The following is a 21915-nucleotide window of genomic DNA, read 5'->3' on the forward strand; positions in this document are numbered from 1 at the left end:
AATAGGCTGTATTTCCACAGATCAATCTTGCTCCCTTTGTGTATTTATTGCACAATACACCACACATTTAAAGAAAATGACTTTTGGGATGCTCCAGGACCAAGCTTTCTGCTACACCAACATCCAAGGAAGAATTAGAACTTTGTCCGACAACACTGCTTCACCTCTATAGATAAACCTCCTTGTAGCTACCCCAATGCCATGTCGCTTTCTCTCTTCCTTACACTTGCCTGGCAAAACCCAATCCTGCTTAAGTCCAACACTTGCCTGGCAAAACCCAATCCTGCTCTGTCACTTGATGCCCGCAACCCTGCAGCTGCACATGGCTGGAAAAACCACCCAATGATGGTAGCTGGTCTTATTTGAAACTCATGGCAGCAAAGGTCGAAGGTTCTCTTAGGCCCTTAGTAGCTCAAGCAATTCCACCATATTCCCTTAGTCGGCTCACCCTTGGGACCTCTTAGATGAATGTCATACACCTCCTCCTCTCTCTTCAGCCTTTCATCCCAGTCTTCCCCTTCCTGATTCTTAGCTGGATGCTTTATTTCCCATTTCGCCATGCAAGTGGAAGCAACCAGAAGAGAAATCCCATTTCCCCATCCATACACCTGCTTCAGTGCCCAAATAATTGGCCTCCTTCTATAACTCTGGGTGAACAGTCCATGACCTAATCTAAGGCCAACTTGTACACTATGCCCCACGCCTTTTCACCTCTGGAGGACACCATTATCCCTTTATCTTACTCATCATTCATTTCCCTCCTCTACTGGATCAGGCCCATCAGCATCCAAACCACTGTAGTATCACTCCTGTCATGTACACACATACCTTTTGAAATTCCTTTCCCCTCTAGCCAGTAGCCCATTTCCTTTCCTTCTTTTATAGCAAGAGCTTTCAATAAAAGAGTTTTTAATACTCTGCAATCACTTCCTCTCCTCCCATTCTCCCTTGAATCCACTGCGATCAGGCTTCTGCCTGGCCGTTCCACTGGGACAGCCCTTGCCAAGGTCAGCAACCTCCCCAGGATTAAGCTCAATGGTCACTTCACAGTCTTCTTGTCTGACCTGCCAGCAGTGTCTGTTCCTCTCTACCTTCTTGAAACACTTACTACACTTGACTCATAGGCATAGCTTCCTCTTGGTTTTCCTCTGAACTCACTGGCATCTCCTTCTGAGTGTCTATGGAGCTTCATCCTCATACACCCGACCTCTGGATGCTGGAATGCACCAGGGCACAGTCCTCTGACCTCTTTAATACTCAGTCAGCCCACATTCACGTCCCACATGAACTTAGCTTTCGAGATCACAATAGGCCAGCAAGTCCCACACTGACATGTCTAACCAGACCTCTCTGCTGAATCGTGGGCTCCAGAACCTACCTGCTGCATATCTCCAATAATCCAGAGATCACAGGGGTTCTCTGTTTGGCCTCCAGAATCTCTCTGTGAGGGAAGCCCTGCCCTTCCACTCAGTAGACACACGTGCAGGAAAGTGTTGACATATCAAGTCTAACTGCTCTTCTTAGAAAGGCCTTCTTGCAAGGTTGGGCCTTGGTTGACGTCTAGAAGCTGGGATACCGAGACTGTTCTCTCCACTTACCAAACTGATATGAGTGGCTCACTGTGCCTAAACTGGGCAAACAATATGATTTATGCTGAATACCAGCTTTGCTTCTGGGAGTCTGGAATTTGATAGACACTGGGCAGAAGCTGCCTACATGACCAGCCTCCAATAAAACCCCTGGGCACCGAGTCTCTAATGAGCTTCCCTGGTTGTCACTTTCCGCTTGTGCTGTCACAACTCATTGCTGGGGAAATTAAGTACGTCCCGGGTGACCGCACTGGAAGAGGACTCTTGGAAGCCTGAGCCTGGTTTCCCCATGACTCCACCCCATGTGTCTTTTTCCTTTGCTCATTGTGCTTTATATCTTTTCACTGTAATCAGCCCTAACCACGAGTGTGACTATATGCTGAGTCCTGTGAGTCATCCCAGTGAATCACTGGACCTGTGGAGGTCTCTGGGATGCTCAACACACACATATCTCTGGGCAAGTCACTTCATCTTTCTGTGCCATGGTTTCATCTGTAAAGTGGAAATAACCAACTCATAGGGTTGTTGTGGCGATTAAATAAGTTAGTATATGTAAAGAACTTAGAACAGTGCTTGGCTTATGGTAAACACCCGGTAAATATTATGTTACTGCAATCAGGAATATCTACGAATATACAGTTAGATAATACAGGAGGGTAAGGCCCTGAATATCCCTGATTTTTTTTTTTTTTTTTTTTTTTTGGTCTTACTGTGAAAGTTATACTCTTGTCATATCACAACCATTTAAGTTACTTAGGACTCTACATTTAAATACATTCACCTATCTGGAATAATTCAATTCTGTAAGCCACATATTGGTTTACCTACAGAAAAAAAGTGATTAGAAGTTCATCAATGAGTTTGTTTTCCTGAATAGTCACATGAATATACATGACAAATTCATTCTATTAGAATATAACTGCAACACATTTTATTGACTATGATCTATTGAACACTTTTATTCTATAGGGCATTTTACTATTAACAGAGCTCAGAAATAGTTGTTTAAAAGGTTACACATAACAAAGTCTCCGATTTCTCTTACTAAGCATTTGTGAAGGCTACTCTATGCAAAGCTCTATAAAGTCACAATGTTGCTGCAAAAAGGCATTTTGTATTTTATTTTATTGTAATTTTTAAAGATTTTATTTATTTACTTAGAGGAGAGAGTATGAGCAGGGGGAGGGGCAGAGGGAGAGAGAGAATCCCAAGTAGACTCTGCGCTGAGCACAGAGCCCAACACCGGGCTCAATCCCATGACCCTAAGATCATGACCTGAGCTGAAATCAAGAGTCAGATTCCTAACCAATGGAACCACCCAGGCGCCCCAGGCATTTTGTATTTTAGACAGTGACTATCCTTCCCACTTAACAAATAAGAGCTACCCATCAGACCCCATCCTGCTTCCTCCAGAGTTCAGGAAATTCTGTAAGGACTTCTAGCTCATTTCTCAGATGCACACACACACCTCCCAACACAAAGCAGGGAAGTGAAGCTCATTAATCCTGATTAAGCTTGCACTGCTGCACCCCACATTATCTCTCAGGTTTTTCTCTAGGGCCCTCTCATCTTCTTGGTCAAGAACAGGCATGTCACTACCTGCATGACCCATCTTTTCGCTTCTCTATGTAAAACATTTGAGCGTATTTGCTCTGTGACTCCCCTCTCCTTGACACCCTTCTGAGATTGGGCGAGCTGATTAGCACATGCTAACCAGATTCAAAAACTTATTCTCCAGGGAAGCCCTGTGACTATGGTCAATTTTCCATGCCTCTCAAATAAGGAATCCCATTCTATGAGGTTCCCTTTACTCTAGGTTCTATTTGTCTCCTTGTCATGAAGTAGGCAAGTGGGTGGGTGCCCAGAACCTGGGCTCCGAAATCCATCTGTAGGAGCCCTTCAGTTCTCACTGTAGTCAGTGGGCGGGGGGGGGGGGAGGGGGGGTCTGGGAGGTAAGGAAAGGAGGGCAAGCATCCACCCGCTGACCACCTTGTTTACAAAACATCAGAATTCTCTCATCTTGAGGAGTAAGATGCTACTGAGGTTTGAGTTTAGAATATAGTGTTTTGTGTAAGGAATCAAAAACAACTTTGTACTGGTGCTAGAAGGTCCTGATTCTTGCCCTCCCCCACCTCTGTTTATTTTCAACATAGTGGCCAATTATCCTTTAAAAACTTAAGTCTGAATGCATCCCATCTGTGCTCAAAGCCTTGCAATGGCTCCCCATCTTATTTTGAGTAAAAGCCAAAGGCTTGGGGTGACTACAAACCCCTGCATGACGTGGCCCCTACTTACTCTGGCCTCATCCCCATCTTGCTCACTCTGCTGTACGTAGCCCATGCTGTTCCTCAAACACACCACGCATGTTCCTGCCTGTTTTCACTCCAGCTGTTTACTCCTCCTGGATCTCCTTCCTCAATACACACAAGGTGTCCCCTCATTTCTTAAGATCTGTGTTCAACCCTGGCACTTCTGATTCATTTCACTGTTTTCTTTTTCTCCACAGCTCTTATCTTCATCTGACATACTATATATTTACTTGATTGTTTGCTTATGGTCACTCTTCCTCACCAGAATGTCCTCTCCAGAAGGGGAGAGACTTTGCCTGCTTTGTCCAGTGCTTAATCCCCAGTACCTAGAACAATGCAGGGTCCACGATAGGTACTCAGGTTGTTTTATAGTATGAATGAATAAATGAATGACTACTCAAACACTAACAAATTACACAATTTAATTCCTGTTTCATAGTCACAATTTGACTTCCAAGCATTTAGTACCCAAAACAGGACAAGAAACAAATTAGTGAAAAAGCTGGAGGAAAACAGACATCCCTTGAGAATGACTTTGTGTATAGAAACTTAAATATCTTTCAAAACTGAGTTGGTAACTAAGAGTGTTAAAAGATCCTAAAATTACTGCAATCAATATGTCACAAGTCTAGAGAGATCAAGCTTTATGCAAGTACCAGGTACTAATGCCAGAAATCCCGAGTGCTAATTCTTTTTTTCAGTTCAGGTAGTCTTCCCTAGAAAATCCATCTTACGTTTTAGTTAATGTCAAGGTTTCATACGAGAAGCACAGATTTCAAATATGGTTTCCCATTGTTGCTCTACCTGTCAGATTCAAGTTCCTTGATTTTTGTTTTAGTAAAACAATAGTCATAATCATAGCATGAACATGACTTTGAGGATAGGTGAGGGGGGGAGGTGCAGAGATAGAACTGAAGGAACTATGTGTCATAAGTAATAAAAAGAAATAGATGTCTCGTTCAGTTCTGTCTGGTTCCGGGAGCATTTATTAATCACCTACAGAGTATCAGGCACCATGCTAGGCACAGAGTAATCAGGGATGAATTAGGAATGAGGTGTTAGAACAGATGCATAAACAGATCATCGTGTTCATGTGATGGACTCAGGACAATGAGAGAGAGTCAGACTGCATTCAGTGAGAGGATGAAATTTCCCCAGGGGCTGTTCCTGGGGCTTTGGACTGAAATGTCAGGTCCAAAGTTTTAGAGTTTTATTGGCCAAGTCTTCTGCTAAGAAAAGCGGTCTTTAGAATGAGATTAACTGGGCGCCTGGGTGGCTCAGTCGGTTAAGCGACTGCCTTCGGCTCAGGTCATGATCCTGGAGTCCCGGGATCGAGTCCCACATCGGGCTCCCTGCTCGGCGGGGAGCCTGCTTCTCCCTCTGCCCTCTCGTGCTCTCTGTCTCTCATTCTCTCTCTCTCAAATAAATTAAAAAAAAAAAAAATCTTAAAAAAAAAGAATGAGATTAACTTGGGTCTGAATGTAGGTTTCATCGATCACTAGCTGGGCAGCCTTGGACAGGTTATTGAACTATCCTGAGCACGGGTTCCTCATCTTTAAAATGGGAATAATTGATACTTCACCTTATTGGCAGAGAAGAGTACAGCATAGGAGTTGAGACTATAGAGCTTGAGTATCTGTGTTTAAATCCCAATTCTGTGGCTACCTAGCTATGCACCTGCATACGTTGTTAGCATATTTATAGCTGTGTATCAGTTTACACATTTGTAAAATAGCAATGCTTATAGTACCTACTTCATGGTGATTCTTTAAATAACATAAATTAAAATTTTTCAAAGATTTATTTTATGTATTTGAGGGAGAGAGAAAGAGTAGAGGGAAGGGCAGGGGAAGCAAGGATCTCAAGCAGTCTCCCCAGTGAGCTTGGAGTCCCTCTTGGAGCTCGATCGCAGGACCCTGAGATCATAACCTGAGCCAAAACCAAGAGTCAGACACTTAATCAACTGAGCCACCCAGGTGCCCCTAAATTAAATTAAATTTTTATTAAGACTTTATGGCTTTAGTTTTTCTCGGGATGGTAGAGGCCGTGTACCGTCACCGTTACTCTGAGGAGAGAACAGTTGGTAGAGGGGTGCAAAAATGCAGAGCAATAAAACCTTTAATTTGGGGCGCCTGGGTGGCTCAGTTGGTTAAGCGACTGCCTTCGGCTCAGGTCATGATCCTGGAGTCCCGGGATCGAGTCCCACATCGGGCTCCCTGCTCAGCAGGGAGTCTGCTTCTCCCTCTGACCCTCCTCCCTCTCATGCTCTCTCTCTCTCATATAAATAAAATCTTAAAAAAAAAAAAAACCTTTAATTTGGAGAAGCAAAACCATACTCCACGGAAGCATCATCAACATCACCACCAGCAGCACCACCACCAATACCTGCAAATGGGCAACAAGCCAGCAGCCAAAATGAAGGCTTGACTATTGACCTGAAGAATTTTAGGAAACCAGGAGAGAAGATCTTCACCCAACGTAGCCTGCTCTTTGTGGGCAATCTTCCTCCTGACATCACTGAGGAGGAAAAGAGGAAACTATTTGAGAAATACGGGAAGACAGGTGAAGTCTTCATTCATAAGGATAAGGGCTTTGGCTTTATCCACTTGGAAACACGATCCTTAGTGGAGATGGCCAAAGAAGAACTGGACAACATGTCGCTCCATGGAAAGCAGCTGCTTGTGTGCTTGGCCTGCCATAGTGCATCCCTGACAGTCCGAAACCTTCCTCAGTATGTTTCCAATGAACTGCTGGAGGAAGCCTTTTCGGTGTTCGGCCAGGTGGAAAGGGCTATAGTCCTCGTGGATGATCGAGGAAGGCCCTCAGGAAAAGGCGTTCTTGACTTCTCAGGGAAGCCAGCTGCTCAGAAAGCTCTGGACAGGTGCAATGAAGCCTCCTTCCTGCTAACCACATTTCCTCGGCCTGTGACTGTGGAGCCCATGGACCAGTTGGATGATGAAGAGGGACTTCCAGAGAAGCTGGTGATAAAGAACCAGCAGTTTCACAAGGAGCGAGAGCAGCCACCCAGATTTGCACAGCCTGGCTCCTTTGAGTGTGAGTATGTCATGCGCTGGAAGGCACTCAGCGGCAGGACCAAGTGGACCGCAACATCAAGGAAGCTCATGAGAAGCTGGAGATGGAGATGGAGGCTGCTCGCCATGAGCACCAGGTCATGCTAATGAGACGGATTTGATGAGGCATCAAGAAGAACTTCGGAGGTTGGAAGAGTTGCACAACCAAGAAGTGCAAAAATGAAAGCAACTGGAGCTCAGGCAGGAGGAGGAACACAGGCGCCGTGAGGAAGAGATGCGGCGCCAACAGGAAGAAATGATGCGGCGACAGCAGGAAGGATTCAAGGGGACATGCCCTGATGCGAGAGAACAGGAGATCTGGTTGGGCCAGTGGCTATGGGGTGCTATGGGCATCAACAACAGAGGCACCATGCCCCCTGTTCCGTACCAGCTGGTACCCCAGCTCCTCCAGGACCTGCCACCATGATGCCAGATGGAACCTTGGGATTGACCCCACCAATAACTGAACGCTTTGGCCAGGCTGCTACAATGGAAGGAGTTGGGGCAATTGGTGGAACCCCTCCTGCATTCAATCGTGCAGCTCCAAACCAACGTCGCCGATACTAATAAAAATTTCAATGTCTAGTTTCCCAAAAACCCTTAAAAGAAGGAGCCTTTTTGGACAAGCCAGAATTCTGCCCTGGAAAAGTGTTACGGATTCCTCCCAATAGTTAGGTCTTTTCTTTGCCTGTACTATTCTGAGGGAGTTTGCTGGAGACTGAGGGCAAGGGAGGGGCGATATTTAACAAATCAGTTCTGTGTGGTATATCATTTAACTAATTGATTTTGTGTGGTGCATTCCTGAAGTCTCATGTGATTGTTGAGGGCCTGTGGTGGGGAGGGGGGGGACCACGGCAAAATGGATCCAGTTAGAGCCCCCATTAATCTTGATCATTCCATTCATTGTCCATCCTGTTCTATTTGGTTTCTCATTATACCCTCCAAACCCCAGAGACACTGCCATGTACGCCAAAAAAACAAGCATCCCCCAGTGACCTTAGCCCTGTTGGTCCATTCACTCGCAGGTGGGAATTCAGGCAAATGTCCACAGAGGTCACAGACAACATACATATGGTTCTGTTATATCCCATACATTACCCCTTCATGTTCTAAGGAAGACATTTTCTCTTAGAAATTTTCATTTTAGTGTAACTTTAAAAAAAAAAAAATCTTGTGTTAAGTTGCCTCCATCTTTTTTCTTGGGTTAGGACAACCCAGGAATGGCCCTTTTGTGTCTATGATGTCGCTGTTCATAGCTTTTCTTGATAGGCCTAGTACAATCTTGGGAACAGGGTTGCTGTATGCTGAAGGTCAGACAGTGGCTCTTAGCCTTGCCTATCTTAGGTAGTTATGCTGTGCATTTTTTTTTATTGGTGTACCATGTTTGATTTGTCCCTGATATCTTTGGAGTTTTTCTGAGAAATGGAGCAGTAATACAGCATCAACTTATTAAAATACATTTTAAGCCTTTAAAAAAAAAAAAAAGACTTTATGGTTTTAGAGCAATTTCAGGTCCACAGTAAACAGCTGAAAGGGCACACATTCACAGCCTCCCCACTGTCAGCATCCCCCACCAGAATGCTACATTTGCCCCAATTGCTGAACCTACACTGACACGTCATAATCACTCCAAGTCCATAGTTTACCTTCAGGTTCACTCTTTGGTATATAGTCTATGGGTTCTGACAACTGTATACTCACATGTATCCATCATTAGAGTATCATGCAGAGTATTTTCACTGCCTTAGAAAGGCCCTGTGCTCTGCCTCATTGTCCTCCCCCTAAAACCCCTGGTAACCACTGATCATTTTACTGTCTCCGTAGTTTTGCATGTTCTAGAATGTCATATAGTTGGAATCATACAGTATGTAACCTGTTCAGATAGGCTCCTTCCACTTAGTCACATGCATTTAACTTTCCTCCATGTCTTTTCCTGGCTCCATAGCTCATGTCTTTTTAGTCCTGAAGAGCAGTCCATCCCCTGGATGCACTACAGTTTATTTATCCATTCACTTATTGAAAGACATCTTGGTTGCTTCTGAGTTTGGGCAATTATGACCAAAGCTGCTATAAACATCCATGTGCAGGTTTTTGTTTGGACATAAGTTTTCAGCTCCTGGGGATAAATACCAAGGAGTGTGATTGTGGAATTGTGTGGTATACCCCTCTTTTTAAAGAAAAAAAAAATGTTGCCCTCTCCCTTCCCAGGGCTGGGCATTTATCATCAAATTTAGATCCATCTTCAAACTAACATATACATAGTTACAGTAGGGAGCAGTGGGAAATATCTTTCTCATTTTAAATATTTCTTCAGCTTAGCCTTGTAGTAGTAATTATAGCTGACATAATGACTCTTACGAATATCCTTATTTACATTCTTCCTTTCCTACAATAGCTGATTTCAAATGCCAAATCTCAGTTCATAACTCCCAGTTGAGCCTTAGGTACCTCTTCCAGCCTCGTATTTTAATGTTCACAGTGATTACCAAGGCAGTAAATGATGCTGAAGTATATTCTAGCCATCAAGAAAAGAATCCATTGTAGGCCGACAGATGGTAACTAGAGTTATTGTGGGGATTATTTCGTAATGTGTAAAAATATCAAGTCACTATGATGTACACCTGAAACCAGGAAGATGTTCTATGTCAATTATGCTTCAATAAATAAAATAAAGATCCAATATTATTTTTACAAAGAAAAAAGATCCCATTACACATAATATACTACCAATGATAATTGCTGTGTCCTGATTCTTAAGAAATTGGTATGTCGTATCTGTTTGAAATGATAAATTCTTATTAAGCAGAATATTTGATAAGCAAGAATACTGTTTTTCCCATCCTATTGGAAAACCAAGTTTAAGGCCTACAATGCTCAATAAAGCGGAAGCTGATAACATGGTGTCATAGGTATTGGTAAGTCCCACTTCCTCTGGAGAAAAGAAGCTTAGGAACTTTCTTGATTGAAAAACACAGTGCATCTCTAGTGGCCTAGGATCCAGAAATTTCAAGTCAGCTGATGAATTAGAGGCCAGTGTTTATTCCAGAAAATAAAATCGTTTTGTTGAAAAATGAGTATGAGCATTACGTATCGTGTCATTAAAGGAAGTTTCCTCTGAAAGCAAGAACGGCCTTCAACCAGATGTAAATATTCAATCGTTTACAAAGGACAGTACACTTTTTCTTAGAGGCAAATTATATCACCGTCCTGGTTCTTCTTCGTCCGTCTGTGAACAATGACCAAGGTCAATAACTGCACTCAAACAAAAGGGTGCCAAGTCCTTGTGAATGGAAGGGCCTCCAAGAAGGTAGTAAGAAAATGGTAGCTTAGGGCACCTAGGTGGCTCAGTCGGTTAAGCATCTGCCTTCGGCTCAGGTCATGATCCCGGGGTCCTGGGATCGAGCCCCGCATCGGGCTCCCTGCTCGGCGGGAAGCCTGCTTCTCCCTCTCCCACTCCCCCTGCTTGTGTTCCCTCCCTTGCTGCAACTCTCTCTGTCAAATAAATAAATAAAATCTTTAGAAAAATTTAAAAAAAAAGAAAAAGAAAATGGCAGCTTAATGAGATATATTTACCTCATGGGACACCAGAACATGGCCATTTGTTCTTTTATTTATTCACACATTTTTTCACAAATAAGTTTTGTTATATTTTATTATTGAGATACAATTGACATATAACATTATGCTTCAGAATGTATCATAAGAATTTCAGAGTTTCACAAGTCGTGCAAATATATAAATTATTAAACTCATGTACATTTAGAAGAATCTATGACATTCCTTAATGTTCTCTTCCACTCAACTGTACTCCGCTTGGAAAATATGTACTTTAGAACAAACTCTAGCGACAAATACAGATCACAGTTTCTTGTTGCAAAAAAAAAAAAAGAAAAGAAACAAAAAGGAAAAAGGAAAAGTGTGATTTGATGAACAAAATGTAAAGAAGTAATTTCTCCCATTACAGTTACCAGTTTGGGCCGCGCCCTGGTGCCAGATGGCCTCCAGGTGGCGCCAGAGTACAGCAGATTTCTACCAACGTGTCAAACCAAGTTGAAGAAAAATGGGTTTTCCTGACATGAAATGGACAGTTACCTACATGGAAACTTAAAGTATGGTTTGTTTATCTCTGCATTATTTTCATGATTTTTAAAAATTGTGTTTTATACTATCAATAATCTGGCTCTTTTGCCAAATTTTAAGAGGAAGGGATTGTGAATGGTGTTTTCCTGACAAAAACTTCCTGTAAATATCAGCTATTCACATGCACCTGCTTACAATCCAAGCAGAAATTCAGGCTTTTTGAGGGCAAGCTCCATTCCTCTTTGTATATTTTCCCAGATTCTAGCTAAATAGAGCAAGTGCCCAAGAAATCCTTGATTAATTTTTAAATGATGCCGAGAAAAGAAGCAGCACAGTTTAAAACTGAAAGCCAGGGGGGCACCTGGGTGGCTCAGTAGGTTAAGCAGCTGACTCTTGATTTTGGCTCAGGTCTTGATCTCAGGGTCATGATCTCAGGGTCTTGGGATCAAGCCCCTCCTCAGGCTCCAGGCTCAGTGGGGAGTCTGCTTCTCTCTCTCCCTTTCCCTCTCCCCTCCCCCTGCTCATGCTTTCTCTCTCTAAAATAAAGAAACAAATCTTAAAAACTAAAACAAAACAAAACTGAAAAGCCAAGGGCCTTTGTGATGATTGAGATTATAGAAAGTGGAATACAGAGGAGAGGTTACTTAGTGAACTTAAAATAGGTATGTGGAATTGTGTCATGAAAAATGCCCTTGATGTGGTCATGGTCATTGTATTTTATTTTAAAATGCTCTTTGATAACAATGATATCTTTTCGGCACTTCTAGGAGCCCACTTTCCACCCAGCAGAACAAATCCAGAGAGTGTGTCCATCTCACACAGTGCTCAGTAAAGAGCAAATCCTCAATACTTAGTAGATGAATGAATGAATGAATGAATGAATGAATGAATGAATGAATGATAAGCAGCTAGAGAAAGTCTTACAATGCTAGTTGGAATCAGTCATTTGCAATTCCTGGAACAAGTTGCCAGGCATCTTCCTTTACGGAGTGTTGTATATCCTGATCTATTTATTTATATTTCCAGAATCTTCTCTTATATTACCTAATGTGGCTTTCTCTATAGATCACATTTACCCCCAGATTACACGTGCTCTACTTTCATACTTCTCCTAGGTCATAGGTCATATCTTCTCCAAGAGTCGTATCTTCTCCAAGGGCCATATAATTAATGAGACTTTGGAAGAATTCAGGGCTACTTTTTAATATTTTTTCCTGTATATTAAAGTGTGCTATAAAAATTCCAGAATTTCACAAATTCTGCAAACATAGAAATGACACCATACATGAACCATGACTTAAACATATTATGTCTGACCAAGTGCATTTAAAAGAACCCATGACATATTCCTTTATGTTAAGCATGTTCTTTTAACTCATTAAGTCCCTAAAGGATGATTTGTTACTGCTCAGGTAGGGCAGGGGAGGGTGTGGGGTTAGTCATTTTAAAAACTATGAATCAGTCTCTGGGCTCACATTAACTGAGCCTTTCCTTCTACAGCAACTTCAGATTTATGCTGTGTCCAGCAAATATGGATCGAGCTGCCTTCAAATATTAAATTTTTATCCTCTGGAATGGGACCTGAAGAAGCACTGGTGACCACCTGTGCCTCCTGGTCACCCAGAATCAAAAATGAATGAGTAGATTAGCCCTGAAATGTGGGGTGGGTGGGCAGACAATAATGGAATGCTTTCTACATGACATCCTGTCGGTGGGGCCACGGGGAGAACTTTGACTGCTCCCAGAGAGAAACACATCATAAGTGAGAAAAATGAAGAGGGTATTAAGCCATCTTGCTTTAAATATAGCAACAATACTCTCATTTTGGCAAGTGTCAGCAAAGTACTGAGTAATGGAGTCAAATTCAGAAAGAACCACATAAAAGGATCTGTAGAATGTATTCTCTAGGCAACCTTTCTCCCTGTTCCATTTGAATCGCAGTCTTCTTCCTTCTGTGGCCTCTTGGGTGGTTTTTTGAGACCAACGCCCCACCCTCTCTGCCCTCCACCAGCTCTCTAGGCCTCTCCCTTTCCTCTAGTGTCAGTCAACAAATAGACACACAGTGGGTCTCAAACTTGAAGGCTTCTCAGACATTTTGAGGGTACTTGTTCAAGAAGCAGAGGACTGGCCCTGGTACAGGATGCCCCTGCTCATCCCCACTGGGGAAAGTCTCCTCCTCCTATCTGATGGAATGGTGAAACTGTTCCTACTTGGGCTTACAATGTAGGTTTGCATATTGAGCAACAAGCTCTGAAGGCTGAACATTCATTTGCAGTAAGTACACTGTTCTAGTCAAGTCAAACCTACAGCAAATTTAGCTATGATTTCACAGTGTATCATCAATAATGTACCGCAGGGTAATCAGGCATCACTGCTAAGCAGGCCACATAATTGACATAATTAATATTGCTTTTATATAAATCCCATCTTTAGATTTCCCCTTCTCATTCGATTATGCTCCTTCCAATGTTCTCACTCACATGATGATGTGAATAAGTTTAAACCAGAGTTTAGATAGAGTTTGTGAAGCCATTTGGGTTTTGGTATAAGGAATAGTGTGGGAAAATAGAAAGACATTTGAAAAGTAAGTCATTAAAGAGAAGAAGGTAAAGTCGGGAAAAATAAAAACCCCAAACTTCCCAGATTCACAATATCGTCCAGACTGCCTCTTCCCACGTGCCCTTGAATGACACAGGCATTTTCAAGATAAATGGCTAACTTGAACATCTTCAGAAAAACAGGAGGTAAATAGATTTTGACACCAACTTCTGACAGCGAGTTGGGAGGGAGACAGGGGTTGATAAAAAGGATATTGATGTGAAGCACCCATATAAAAAGGAACTTTGCCCAAGCATACTTTATGTCTTGCGGGGATGTTTAAGGTTGAGAGGTTAGAGAGGAGGAAAGTGGCCTCAGAAACAAAGTTTCTAGGTTGGGTGTGGACCTGAGTTGTTCTCAGGCACATCATTGCCAGGGAAGGATACTGTCAAGTAAAACTCCAGAAAAACAAGAAAATGATAATATTCATTTTATTTGTAGTGTTTTCATCTCCACTATTCTGTTTCAGCAATCTATCCTAGCCAGTGGATTAGAACAAGAAGAAATGAGTAGTTTATCCAGCTGAAGGGTAGCAGAATATGGCACATTTAGCATATTGATTATTTTGAGCTAAAGGCAATTGAGAAGCAGATACAAGAGAAGTTCTCTACCCTCCCCCATTTGCCTAAAAGCAAGACATACATTTGTGGGGGTGACCCCTCCCCGCTCTACCAGGAAGGACAGAAGTTAATCACCAGAGAAAACTATAGACTCATGTCTATCCAGAGACAGGCACCAGAGGAATCTACATAAGAAACTTTACTAATCTGATCTTCCATTAGTTCACACATATATTCACCTTCCCACAATTTGCTATTTTAGAAACTCAAAGTCCTTTTCCTTTGTCTCGACACTTCTCTGCATATTTATTGTTCTTTGGTTTAGATGCCAAATAACCCCCAAGTTCTAACCACCCCTTTGAGTTGCTCATCTCTGAGTGCTCCCATGTGGATGCATGCTGCACCTGCTAATAAAAGTGTGCTTGTTTCCTTCTTGTCAATCTGCCTGTTAGTCTGATTAATAGAGCCCTCCTGAAGCACCTAACATGAGTAGAGGAAAAAGTTGTTTTCCTCTCCTACACAGCTGACTACAGAGAAAATCAGCTTGTGAACTTTACCCAAATAAGATATTCTCTTGGAGAAATTCAGTGAGGACTGTAACACTATAAAAGGATAAGCAGAAATATACCAAAAGACAATAGCTCCAATGGCATATTCATTCTGTTACAGGGAGCAGAGAGCCTGGAGAAAAGGAAATAGGAACAAAATCCCAGAAACAATAAAGAAATACAATAATAAATTAATGATCTCATGATGGCAGGTGCACAGAATAGAAAGGTCACGTTTCCCAGGGGTCTGATCTTGCGACAGACTGAGTTGCAAGGCACCAGAAACTGCTCATTAAAGAGTGAAGACCTCATATTAGAAACTTCCCTCACTTCTATAAAGTAGTCAATGTCTAGATTTAATCCATCTTTTGTCACAAAAACATTCTTTAGAAGTGTCTACTTAAATTTAATACTTAAGTTGTAATTTTCCATTCTCCCTAATCACAATAAAGTTTCAAGATAAGAAAAATATTTTTTAAAGATTTATTTATTTATTTGAGAAAGAGAGAGAGCACACAAGTTGCAGGGAGGGGCAGAGGGAGAGAATCTCAAGCAGACTCCCTGCTGAGCACGGAGCCCAACTCGGGACTCGTTCTCATGACACATGAGATCGTGACCTGAGCCAAAACCAAGAGTCAGATGCTCAACCGACAGCCACCCAGGGGCCACAAGATAAAAATATTTTAAGATGAATCTGCTATTAGGTTGTTCAAGGTGGTTTAGTTTAGTGCCTAAGTGCTAAACTTAGTTTTAGTTTGAGCCACTAAGTTTTGACAGAAATCAAGTTAGAGCATTGAAATATTCTCCCATGGCAGCCCACCTCCCCCAGAGGGCCCCAAGGTATGTACATTTCACTGGGACTATTGGGCTCAATCCTGGTAGGACTCCCCCCTCAGATGTGGTTGGAAACAGCCCTCCAGCTTCTTTCTGCATCTTCGGGCAGTGACCAACACTGCCCACTAGCTTTGAGGGTTCACTAAAGGCCCAGAACCACTTTATAAAGAGAGTGGTTCTCTTTACATGGCTCTTCATGGGTCCCCTGTGTCCCTGGGATTTCCAGGTGCCCATGGGGGCATTGCAAATCTGCTGCATCCAAGTTTCTCCAGCCAGATTTGAATGTCACACGGTGGTGGTAGTTTCATTTGAGTTAAGGCTGTAGTCCACAACACCACACAAATGACTGACATGGTCTATGAGAGAGGAACCAGTTGGGCATTTTGTAATGTATCTTTATGATGCAGGCAAGTCTGAGTTGTACTTCTATGGGCGTAGTATGGTAGTGTGATTAGAAACACAGGTTCTAGAGAAGCACTGCTTGGATTTGAATCCATTTACTTACTCTGTGACATCAGACCCTTCCTCTGTCTAGTGTCCTATCTATAAATTGAGGAATATATATCAATATAAAAATATGAGAGAGAGAGAGAAAGCTACTATGGGGGGGGGGGAGTCTGATATGGATAGCTATAGTAAGACTACCCTAGGACGGGGTAGGGTTCATTTGTTTAAATCAGATTCAGCCAGGGGAGTGGGATCTAACAAATTACACTACAGAAAATTATGCCTTCAAATGAGGAACTGCAAACTCAGAAGGGAGTAATTAAAGTTCCTAATTGTACAACATTATTCAGAGGTCCTCCACCTCCTTCAATGAATTAGCATGCCTCCATAGATCCAATCCTAAAGGTATACTGAAAGAGATGTGGCTAGACTCTTCAAAAGTCAAATAGTATGCAAAGAAACTCAACAACAACTAAAAATGAAGCCACAGTTTTCCTGTCTCTTCTGTACTTCCCTTGGGTACTGTACATGCAAGCCAAGTTATCCCACACAAGCATGCTCACCCCCAGGCAGGATTAGGGCAAAAGAAGGAATCCAATATAGTATGTGGCAGAAATCTACAGGTCCAAAGAGGAGCTTACTTTGGACCAGTAGTTCTTAAACTTGGCTGCTTAAGCTGGAAACATCTGTGGAGTTTTAAAACCACCAACAGCAGTATGCTGGTAAACTGGCTTTTAGGGGCAGGTGGGGAGAACTCATTTGTGATTTGTAGTGTCTGCCAATTGCTATGGTAGAAATACCACCTGGTGGCCGATTTCAAGACACCAACATGATGAACACGGGCTTGGGAAGAGCCTCCCAGCCAGGATAAGCCAGCTTCAGCACACAGCTGGGCCTCACCAGGGACTCTGTTTTAGATGGTGATGGGGAGGCCCGAGAAGAGGGTCACTGAAAACCAGCACCACGTGATTCTAATGTGCAGCCGTGTTCGAGAACGCCGACCCAGTTCCTGTGGCTTTCTCTCAGGCTGCTTCTGCCGGCACCTTCTCATCCTCTGCTCTACAACTGTCCGGTCAGTACGTTGTTCCTTCTAAAAATTGTTGCTATTTTTTAATATTGTGCTTTAGGAAAGCTGCTTCTGCTCTCCTGCCCTTGGTTGCTCACTGGGAGTGTGGAGTGGATGGTCTCTAAAAGCAGTTGATTTGTTCAAAACCATGCGTTAAGTGATGTGTTGGAGGCACATTGTGGAAAACAAGGTTGGAAAACACTCTTCCTGACTTCAAGAGGCTTATTGTCCGGAGGGCGAGGGACAGGAGTGAGCCAACAGCACCAGGAGGGTGTGAGAGAGGAACACAAAGAAGGGCGTCAGTGCAGACGCCATTTATCTGCTAATCAGAACTTTCCCAAACGCTTTGTTGCATCTGGTGGGTACCTGGGGGCTAAACGCTCTTTCCCCCAGCCTCTTGGAGTGGCCATGAGACAGTTCTGCCCAGGGAGAGAGAGACAAGCCAAAATCAGCTGGGAGTTCCCAAAAAGGCTTTTGCTTTTTCTGTTTAAGAAAAAAAGAGAGCGAGAGAGAAAGAGAGAGAGCGCGAAAGAGAGCGAGAAATAGAAAGAGAGGATGAGAGAGAAAGAGCGGAAGAGAGAGAGAGCGAGAGAGAGGAGCACATACCCAAAGCGGACACTGCGTCTTGGCCCAGACCCCGTCTTACTTCTACCTGGAGCCCGAGGCAGCTGTTGCTGCTGCCACAACCATTTGTAACCATGAAGTAAACGCCAAGAGAATCACAGGTACACTTGCTCTAGCATCTTCCAGGCATCCAACAAACACCAGAAGCTTCCTCTGTTTGTATCCAGGCTTCTAAGTCAGGTTTTCTCTGACTAGCAGCAGAACACACACCAAACTGCAAATGGGTACAGGTATATACCCGAACTGGAAGATGGGATGCTTCATAGGTTGATTAACAGTTGAGCCAAACTGTAAAGGGTGAGGCAAATCAGTGATGGGGGAGGCATGGGGAAGAGAGGGGTTCTAAGCAGAAGACCCGTGTGAGCAGATACCTCCAGGCACAGAATAGTGTGGCTGGTTTGGGCACAGCAAGTAGAGAAGGTGACATGGGCGTCCACCTGAGGGCTTGGGGGAGCTGAAGCTGGAGAAGCCAGCAAGTGCCATGAAGCATCCATTGTGGTAACTAAAGGAATTAGAAATTTATCCTAAAGATAAAAGTTAACTTTTAAAGAATTTTAGGCTGAGAAGGTACATGGTTAAATTTGTGTTTTAAAAAGATAATGTTACCCTTTAATGCGGGATGTTACTTCTCAGACTTTTTCTTATTCAATTCCTTTATTTATAGTAGGGAAAAATCAGAAACAACCTGAATGTCACCAATAAGACATGGTAAAATAAATTGGAATACTGCCGTATGATGGAATATTTTTGCAACTGCATTTTTAGGCACTGTGTTATTACACTAGTTGACATAATAACTAAAGAAAAATGCACAGTATAAAATTATATCCCACACAAATCAATTTTTTAGGAAAAATGGAAGAAACATTAGAAAAAGAATTATGAAATAATAATGACAGTTCTTGCTAGATAGTAGAGATACGACTGATGTTTATTTTCTTCTCTTACAGTTTTTATTTTTCTAATTTTCTAAGTAAGACGTTTTCTAATGGGGGGGGGATGTTACATAAAATGTAAGAATGGTGGCTGGAGGGGGCCAGACTAGAAGCAGAGAAATCAATGAGTTGGTATTTATTCATTTTTTTTCCTGAGTTTTTGTGTTGGGTGATCCAGAGTTGGAAAACAGTATTCCAGGAAATGCTCTGGGCTTTGCTCTCCTCCCTCAATAACCTACTGTGGTCCCCCAAGATTTCTTGATTTTCTGGAATCCCATTCCGTCTTTTGCACTTTCAAGGCTCCTGAGTGAATTTTGTCTCTGTGGGCTTCCTTAGCTCCAGCTTTTCCCACCACATTGGGTGAGCTCCCATTCCATCCTCCTTGGAAGTAGGAATGCCTCCGTTTTTCCTCTCCCCGGGAACAATGTGATCACATGTTTGGGTTCACATTAGTCACAGTTTCTGCTCTGACCACTGCTCTCATAATATGCAGCCCTGGAGAGCCTGGTTTATATCATGGGACTCTTTGTTACCAGTGAATGGGAACAATTGGGCGGCAGTGGGTGGTGGCCTAGGTTGGGCCTCTACTCAGAGGCAGTTAATCAGTGGGCTGACATTTTAAAGCTGAGTAGGCCCGTCAAGTTCCTGCCCTTGGGGACTCGAATTGGGAAGTACAGAGAGAACCAAGCATAGCTAAAGCCAAGACGTAAGGCTGTGGTCATGATACATCATGAGAAAGTGGACATTATGAGTGGGCAGACTCAATGATGTAAGAAAAAATGTATGCAGAGTAGAGGTGAAAAGTGAGTTGTAGTGAGAGGTGAACAAAGCAAACCCCCCAAAAATAACCAACTCACATAAACAGAAAGGATTCCAAGTGAAGGGTCTGACACCCCAGCTGTTGAAGTTCATAAACATTGTTGCCTTAACAGATGCTCACTGATCTACTGCTGCTTATTTTTTATTTTGGTTCATCTCCCTACGTTCCATGGGTTTCCTTATAATAATAAACCTGCCACCCCACCTTCCTTTGTACTTTATTTGACTTATGTTGTGAAGGTTTCTGTTTCTTGAAATCAGAAGGGCTAAACTTGAATTGTGGTGCTCCATTTACTTATTTATTGAATTATTTCTTCACTTATAAATTCTTTCATATATTCCACATAATCTATTAAAATAGTGCCAGTACTCTATGCACTAGGGACAAGAAGATAAGCAATACAATACTTGCCTTTAATGATTATTCAGTATTCGCCCTCACAACGATAATAGAACCTAAACATGAGAGGTAAGTAGAAGGATGGAATAGATACGGTTGAATATGGGATGTGGGTAAGAGAAGACCTAAGGAAAATGCAGGAGGAGAAATTTTAAATTACGTTTCAAGCTTCTGCCTGGGTCATTGAGAGGGTGACAGTACCATTCACCAAAATAAGGAATTCTGGAATAAGGAATGTTGAATTTAAAGACATCCAGGTCTGAAAAAATTAAAAATGAAAATAAAAATAAAGACATCCAGGTCTGGGTATCCAGTAAGCAGCTGTGGAAAGCAATCATAATTTAAGATTGGGATAGATTAGCACTGATTTAGGAAAAAATAAATATTACCAGTATTTGGATCTATGGCTTTTACAATGAGAGGAAAGCTAAGAACAGAATTCTAGGCAATAGTCAAGCAGAGGCCAGAGAAAGAGGTTTCCTGGAAGACAAAAGTAGGAATGATCCAAGTAATAGAACGGGAGAGAAATCTATTGTGGATACCAAGGAGCAGATTACTTCAAACAAGAGGACATAATCAACAGTGCAAACACCTCAGAGATGGTGAGAAAGACATAAATAGAAAAATGCTCACTATATTTGTAATACAGAAGTTACCGGTGCCCTAAATGAGAGGACTTATGAGAGAAAATCATTAAGATGGTATCACTAAGATGGCAATGAGCTGAGGATCAAGCAATAAGTGTGAGTTTATTCATTCGATAAGGTAAACCCTAACAGGTAGGAGAGAGACAGACTCTACCCAAGGGTGTAGAGTCAGGAGTTATTGGAACCAGTGTGGGGGAAAGTTTAACTCAGATTCCAACTGAGTGCCCACACAGAATTGCTCCTCTGTCTTCTGGACTCTTCCCCCTTTCTCCCAAGTCCATTGTGAGGCCCTGCATGAGCTCCTGGTTGCAGTCTCTTCTGCCTCTGCTCTTTCTGCAACACTAGAAGAGAACCAACCACTCTTCCAACATACACTCTATCTCTTAGGTCTTCCCAGCCATTCCACACCTGACTATGGGGACATGTTTGACCTTCTCTTCTAAAGGACTAGAGAAATAAAGTGGGAGTTATATAAGAAGAAACTAAAAGCTGTGTTCAAAAGTATGGTTTGGAAGAGGAGAGCAAGTCTGGCCAAGATCAGGTATGGGCCTTTCAAGTCAGAACCCCTCTGGGGTTCCCCACATCTGTTGGCCCATATCCACACACCTCTCATGACAAACATTCTCAAAGGACCAACTTACACAGGGGAATGAAATATATTGTTAACTCATAATTTTTAAGATTCCTCTCTGCATCAACAAGACACAAAATCACAATCCCTCCCTTATATTAGAGAAATTTTGAGATAAGATATTTCAAAATAATTCAAACTTTGGTGAGAGTCTTCTTACTTTCCATATAGGGGGAGGGAAGGGAGTGCTTAAGGCCTACCTTGGCTGCCCTGCCATGAGCGTCAGAAATGGATGATTATCTGAACCAAGTTCCTGAGTAAATAGAAGGGGTGGGGCTCCAGGGCACAGGAGGGAAGAGCTCACCTTATGGAGGAGAATGAAAGGATTGAGAGCAGGTGCAGACATATTTGTAGATGTGGGGCAGGGTAAGACAGAATTCTAGTTGATGGTTTTGATTTCTCGGTGTATTATAAGCAAAAGCTTCTAGCAAGAAGAGTTGAGGAAGTGGGTACTACCACTACTACTAATAACAGATCCATTTATTGGGTATTAAAGGTGGGCCAGGTCCTTTTTTATACGCTGTCATATTGAGCCCCCATCTCTACCTTCTAAAGTATGACTAATCCTTAAATATAAGTTTGCTAAAAGAGGGCTTGTTCGGTATTTTATTTCTCAGCATTGCTAGGAAAATGGAAAATGCTATATTGCAATTTTCCACTGAATACCAATGCAAGTTACATGAAAAGCTATACAAATAGATATGCTACTCTACATTTGAAATAATCTATCCATAGGCAAAATTTACTACTCAGTCAT

General features: G+C 42.5%; 1 pseudogene; it reads left to right on the top strand.

Moving 5' to 3' along the window:
• The first annotated feature begins 5932 nt into the window (after positions 1–5932).
• Positions 5933–7912, top strand: LOC123836536 (non-POU domain-containing octamer-binding protein-like; annotated as a pseudogene).
• The last annotated feature ends 14003 nt before the right edge of the window (positions 7913–21915 follow it).

Source organism: Mirounga angustirostris, unplaced genomic scaffold, assembly GCF_029215605.1.
Source record: "Mirounga angustirostris isolate CCGP_5_RB_7025 unplaced genomic scaffold, mMirAng1.0.hap1 SCAF_8, whole genome shotgun sequence".
Taxonomy (NCBI): Eukaryota; Metazoa; Chordata; class Mammalia; order Carnivora; family Phocidae; genus Mirounga; species Mirounga angustirostris.